Genomic DNA, 6,618 nt, shown 5'->3' with positions numbered 1-6,618 from the left:
TGTCCTGTGAAGGTGGAGGGAGGGGAGGGAGGGGCAGAGGGATGGCGAGGAAGGGAAAGAGAAAGAGAGGGACAGGAACGCACACGGTGGGGGCGGAGGGGGTGGGGGGAGGCGGTCGGGGGCCAGCGTGAGGAACTCCGCCCATGGCAAAGGTCACGAGGAAGGAGGCTTGGCACACGCAAAGGCGTGATCAGGCCTCAGGAACCCCCCCGTTCCCGAGCATCTACCCCCAAAGCCAGAGTCTACCTAGAAAGGACGCGTCTCGTGGGTTGGTTAGGAATGACGTGGGTGAAGGGTTTTTCACGTGTCGGGCCAATCATGACGGCTCATCCCCGGCCCTGGGTGTGACGAGGGCGTCTCAGGTCAAACCTCTCTGCTGACAGACCGGCTCGCGTGACAGGGTCATCCGCACTCCCGCCACGACGCACACGAGTGTCGACGACCTCTCCACCGTAAACAGCACAGAGAGTCTGGGAGTCTTTGGAGAGTCTTCGTGAGCACAGGGCTTTTCTCACGGTGGTCGAGTCCACGATTGCCGCCAGGCCTCCATAGCCTTAGGCACCTGGGAATCTATGAATCCGTGTCGTTGGAATATAGAAAAGGACATAGAGTCGTTTGGAAGGGGAGCAATACTGGACTCTGTGAGTCCATGAATGTTCTCTTTTGGAATAGATTCCCTGTCCTTTGGGATCCAGCCCTGTGTCCTTGCTATGTAAACATGTCACTCGATCACTCTCTTAAGCCTAAAGAGACCTTCAGGGCACCATGGGGGAAAGGGATTTCATGTGTTGGGCTGATGGTTGCTGCTACATCTCCATGTTCCCTGCCCTTAGAGTGAATCTAACTAGCATAGAGGAGACATAAGGATTCACCTTTCAGAGGAATCATGTGACCTTTGGGTTCAACCCATTCCTTTCTTGATTGGAACTCACGACACCCTCACCCTACAGGCATGTACCTTTATCTGGAGGGTGGTGCCTGGTTTAAGAAAAAAACACCCTTGGAACACAGAAGTGTTTTGGGGATCAGAAAGAAAGGATCATCACATGTCAGCAGGCCTCACGGCCAGAAGATGATGTCATATCCCTGAGACCCCTTTTTTTTTTTTTTTTTTCGTACATGTATGTGAAGCACCTGATTTTGAGAAAGGTCGGGACTCCTGGCCCCCACGTGACTCTGTAGTCATCCCTATATGTCACCAAAGGTAGAGAGGCAAACCCAACACGAAAGAAATCGGATCCGTCTCCGGAAAGACCGATACCCCCATGTCGCTTCTTTCTTGCTCCCCGTTTCTCTGGCTGAATTCCAAGTTATTCAGCCTCTTTTCCTCCACTCATTTTCCTACGACACTATCCGTTTCTAATCTCTCTATATCTCTGTCATTAAATACGTATTTATCCAAGGACGCCAATGCCGTCCCCACCTTCGAATTCCCTGGATCCAACGGGGCTGGACCCGGGCAGGAGGCGGCGTGTGGTGGTGTGTCTGGGGCATGCGCAGGTGGTGCCGCGTGGGTGTATGTGTGTGTGGGGGGAGGGGTAATGTGTGTGGTGTGTGTATAGGTTCCACGTGAGGCCGAGTGTGTGTCGGGTGGGCACCATGGGTGTGTGCGTGTGGGATGCGCCTGTGGGTGTGGGCGTGGCCGGAAGGGGGTGGGGCGTGCAGAGACAGTGGCCCAGAGACACAGCCAGGCAAAGGACAACGCAGTGTGTGTGTGTGTAGGGGGTAGGGGGGAGTGTGTGGTGTGTGGCCTGTGTGAGCGGGGTGCGAACGGGCTGTATGTGTGTGTGTGTGTGTGTGTGTGTGTGTGTGTGTGTGTGTGTGTGTGTGTGTGTGTCTGGGGTCGGGATGTGTGTGTGTGCACTGTGTGCAGGCGCGGTGTATGTGCGGGTATGCGTGTGGTGTGTAGGGTGCGCCTATGGTTGTGGGTGTGGTGGAGGGTGGGTAGCGCAGAGACACAGCTAGGCAAAGGACAAGGCAGTGTGTGTGGGGGGGCGTGGGGAGCGGGAGAGGTGGGGGAGGCGGGGTATGTGTGGGGGCGCGTGGTGTGTGCGGGGGTGGGGGTTTTGTGGGCGGGGGTGGGGGTGTGCGTATGGCTACGCACGTGGCGTGTGGGCAGAGCCAGAGGAGGGGGAGACAGCGACAGCCAGGCCAAGGACAATGCAGTGTGTGTGTGTGTATGGGGGAGCGGGGGGAGTGTGTGGTGTGTGGTGTGCGGTGTGTGGCGTGTGCGGGCCGGGTGCCTAAGGGCTGGGGGTATGTGTGCGTGTGTCTGTGCGCGTGTGCGTGTGGCGGGGTGGTGGGGGGGGGGGTGGGGGTGGTCCGGGATGCGTGTGTGCACGCGCTGGGTGCAGGCGGGGTGTGTGTGCGGATATGCGTGCGGTGTGTAGGGTGTTCCTGCGGGTGGTGCGGGCAGAGACAGAGGCAGAGAGTCGCAGCCAGGCAAAGGACGACGCAGTGGGTGTGTGGTATGGGCATGGTGTGGGGGGTGGGGTGGGGTGGGGTCTGCGTGTGGTGTGTGTGGTGGGCGGGCAGAGACAGATCCAGTCAGGCAGAGGATCACGTGCACGGATGGATATCCCGCATCATCTGCTTGTGTTTTCTGAGCTCACTCAGCACCTCCGCCATCAAGACCACTCCCACGAAATGTGAGTCTGCCCCCACCAGCCAGCACTTGTCTTTGGCCAGGCAGACAGGGGAGTGTTCCGAGTTTGGGGGGGGGGGGGGGGAGGGGGGGCGGGGTTGGCGACTCGCTGTCACCAGGCCAGCTTGGGTCCTCGCGTTCTGCCCCTGAACCTGACTGGAGCAAGTGGATCCGTGTGATCTGTCGTGGCTCTGTTTGAAATCCTTGGCGGGAGAAGGAAGATTTCCCCCCACGCCAGGGGAGACAAGCCCCCAGAAAGTCACCTCCCCGGGGTTCCAATAGCTGTTCTCCAAATCGATGAAGTTTCCCAAAGGAGATGTCCCGTCCCAAGCAGAAAAGCCCCAATGGCTCCCCATGGACCTCTGGCCCAAGGTGCCGCTCCCACACAGCCTCCTTCCACAGCCCCAGGGCATTCAAGAGTTCGCCGGCCCGGCCCGCTCCATCCGTGGTCCCCCCGCAGGGCCATCTGAAAAAGCGACCGACAGGCAGGTGGCGCCCGACAGCCAACCCACTGTCCAGAGAGCCGGCCGCGGCATAGAAGCTCCGAGGGAGACCGGCAGGGACTCGTTGCCAGACGGGGGGGCCCATCCTAGGGCGCAGTTTCTCCGCTCAGTCACCGACGTGGACAGGAAAGCGGGACACGCCAACACTTCTCGGGAACGTCTCTGGGCGAGGTACGACGGACGCACGGACGGACAGACGGAGGGGGTGGAGGGGGTGGGGGGGTGGGGGAGGGGGAAGGGGAGCCTTCTTGACCGCACGCCCGCACCCACCGACGCACGCACGCAGGCACGCACGCAGGCACGCAGGCACGCAGGCACGCAAGCACGCACCGACCGACCGACGCCGGGGTCCAGCCCTGGTGGATCCAGGGTGATTCGAGGGTGGGGATGGAATCGGCGTCCTAGGAAAAAAGTTAATTCATTATAGATATACAGAGAGAGATTACAAACGGATCGTGTCGTAGGAAATATTAGTGGCGAAAAAGAGGCGGAATCACTTGGTTTACGAGGAATCGCATCCATGCTGCAGATGCGAATTCAGCCAGAAAAACGGGGAGCAAGAGAGAAACGACAGAGGGGAATCCGTCTTTCCAGAAACTGATCCCATTTCTTTGATTTTTAGGCTTGCTTCTAACCTTTTGTTACACATAGGGATGAATCCAGAGTCACGCGGGGGTCAGCAATCCTGACCTTTCTCAAAATCAGCTGCTTTCCCTCCAAGGAAGGTCTTAAGGGTTTTCCATCATCTTCTGGCCACGAGGCCTGCTGACATTTTATGATCCTTTGTTCTGATCCCCAAAGCACTCACGTTTTCCAAGGGGTTTTTTTGTGAAACCAGGCACCACCCTCCGGATAAAGTTGCATTCCTAAAGGGTGAGGGTGTCGTGAGTCCCGATCAAGAAAGGCACTGATGTCACTCAAGGTTCACAGGATTCATCTGAAAGGTTCATACTTATTTCTCCCCAGAGACACTGCTAGGCAAAGGACAAGGCAGTGTGTGAGTGCGGGGTAGGGTGGGGTGGGGTGGGGTGGGGGGGGGGGGGCGAGGGGGAGTGCGGGAGAGGTGGGGGAGCGGGATGTGTGCGCGGGCGTGTCGTGTGCCGTCGTCTCGGGGTGTTTATGGGCGGGGGGGGGGGGGTGGCGTTGGAAGCGGGGCTGGGTGCGTGTGGCCTCAGCGTGTGGTGTGTGGGCAGAGCGAGAGAAGAGGAGAGGTGGAGCATCACAGCCAGGCCAAGGACAACGCAGTGTGTGTGTGTATGGTTGAGGGGGGGGTAGTGTGTGGTGTGTGGCGTGTGCGGGCGGGGTGCGAACGGGCTGGGCGTGTGTGTGCCAGTATGCGTGCGGTGCGTAGGGTGCGCCTGTGGTTGTGGTGGAGGGGGTCGGCGCAGAGACACAGCTAGGCAAAGGACAAGGCAGTGTGTGGGTGGGGGGGGGGTGCGAGAGAGGTGGGGGGCGGGGTATGTGTGGGGCCTCGGTGTGTGCGGGGCAGGCCGTGTGTGTGGCGTTGGCGGCGGGAGGGGTGTGTGTGTCTACGCATTAGGTGTGTGGGCAGAGACAGAGGAGATGGGGAGAGTCACAGCCAGGCCAAGGACAATGCAGTGTGTGTGTGGGGGGGGGGGGGGCGGAGGCGGGGGAGGGGAGGAGTGTGCGGTGTGTGGTGTGTGCGGGCGGGGTGCGAACCGACTGGGTGAGTGTGTGTCTGGGATCGGGATGTGTGTGTGCACTGTGTGCAGGCGGGGTGTGTGTGCGGATCTGCGTGTGGTGGGTGGGGTGCCCCTGTGGGTGTGGGTGTGGGTGTCGGTGTGGCCGGTGTGTGTTTGGGGGGAGGTGGCGCAGAAACAGAGGCCCAGTGACACAGCTAGGCAAAGGACAAGGCAGTGTGTGTGTGGGGTGGGGGGGGGGGGGAAGGGGGCTTGCGGGAGGGGTGGGGGAGTGGGATGTGTACAGGGGCGTGGTGTGTGCGCTCGTCGCGTGGAATTTATGGGGAGGGGGTGTGTGTGTGTAATTGTGGCGTTGGGGGCGGGGCTGGGTGCGTGTGGCCTCAGCATGTGGTGTGTGGGCAGAGACAGAGGCGAGGCGGAGAGTCACAGCCGGGCCAAGGACTAGGTAGTTGGGGGGGCGGGGGGGGGGGAATTGGGGGAGTTTGTGGTGTGTGGCGTCTCCCGGCGGGCTGGGTGTGGGTGTGCCTGGGTACGGGATGTGTGGGTGCGCGGTGTGCAGGCCGAGTGTGTGCGCGGGTATGCGTGTGGTGTGTAGGGTGCCGCTGTGGGTGTGGGTGTGGGTGTGGGTGTGGCCTGTGGGTGCGAGGGGTGGTGGCGCAGAGACAGAGGACAAGAGACACTGCTAGGCAAAGGACAAGGCAGTGTGTGTGTGGGTGGGGGGGTGCGAGAGAGGTGGGGGGCGGGGTATGTGTGGGGCCTCGGTGTGTGCGGGGGTTGGGGTGTTTATGGGCAGGCGGTGTGTGTGGCGTTGGCGGCGGGAGGGGTGCGTGTGTCTACGCATTAGGTGTGTGGGCAGAGACAGAGGAGATGGGGAGAGTCACAGCCGGGCCAAGGACAATGCAGTGTGTGTGTGTGAGGGCGGAGGCGGGGGAGGGGAGGAGTGTGCGGTGTGTGGTGTGTGCGGGCGGGGTGCGAACCGGCTGGGTGAGTGTGTGTCTGGGATCGGGATGTGTGTGTGCACTGTGTGCAGGCGGGGTGTGTGTGCGGATCTGCGTGTGGTGGGTGGGGTGCCCCTGTGGGTGTGGGTGTGGGTGTCGGTGTGGCCGGTGTGTGTGGGGGGGGGGTGGGGAGGTGGCGCAGAGACAGAGGCCCAGTGACACAGCTAGGCAAAGGACAAGGCAGTGTGTGTGGGGGGGGAGGGGGAAGGGGGCGTGCGGGAGGGGTGGGGGAGTGGGATGTGTACAGGGGCGTGGTGTGTGCAGTCGTCGCGGGGAATTTATGGGCGGGGCGGGTGGGTGTGTGTAATTGTGGCGTTGGGGGCGGGGCTGGGTGCGTGTGGCCTCAGCATGTGGTGTGTGGGCAGAGACAGAGGCGAGGCGGAGAGTCACAGCCGGGCCAAGGACTAGGTAGTTGGGGGGGCCGGGGGGAATTGGGGGAGTTTGTGGTGTGTGGCGTGTGCCGGCGGGCTGGGTGTGGGTGTGTCTGGGTACGGGATGTGTGGGTGTGCGGTGTGCAGGCGGGGTGTGTGTGCGGGTATGCGTGTGGTGTGTAGGGTGCCGCTGTGGGTGTGGGTGTGGGTGTGGCCTGTGGGTGCGAGGGGTGGTGGCGCAGAGACAGAGGACCAGAGACACTGCTAGGCAAAGGACAAGGCCGTGTGTGTGTGGGGGGGGGGGTGGCGAGGGGTCGTCCGGGAGGGGTGGGGGGCGGGATGTGTGCACGGGCCTGTTGTGTTCCCTCGTCTCGGGGTGTTTATGGGCGGGGGGTGGGTGTGGCGGAGGCGGGGCTGGGTGCGTGTGGCCTCCCTCAGCAT

This window comes from Capricornis sumatraensis, unplaced genomic scaffold, assembly GCF_032405125.1.
Source record: "Capricornis sumatraensis isolate serow.1 unplaced genomic scaffold, serow.2 scaffold128, whole genome shotgun sequence".
NCBI lineage: Eukaryota > Metazoa > Chordata > Mammalia > Artiodactyla > Bovidae > Capricornis > Capricornis sumatraensis.
The sequence above is the reverse complement of the archived record's forward strand: the minus strand, read 5'-3'. Positions refer to the sequence as shown.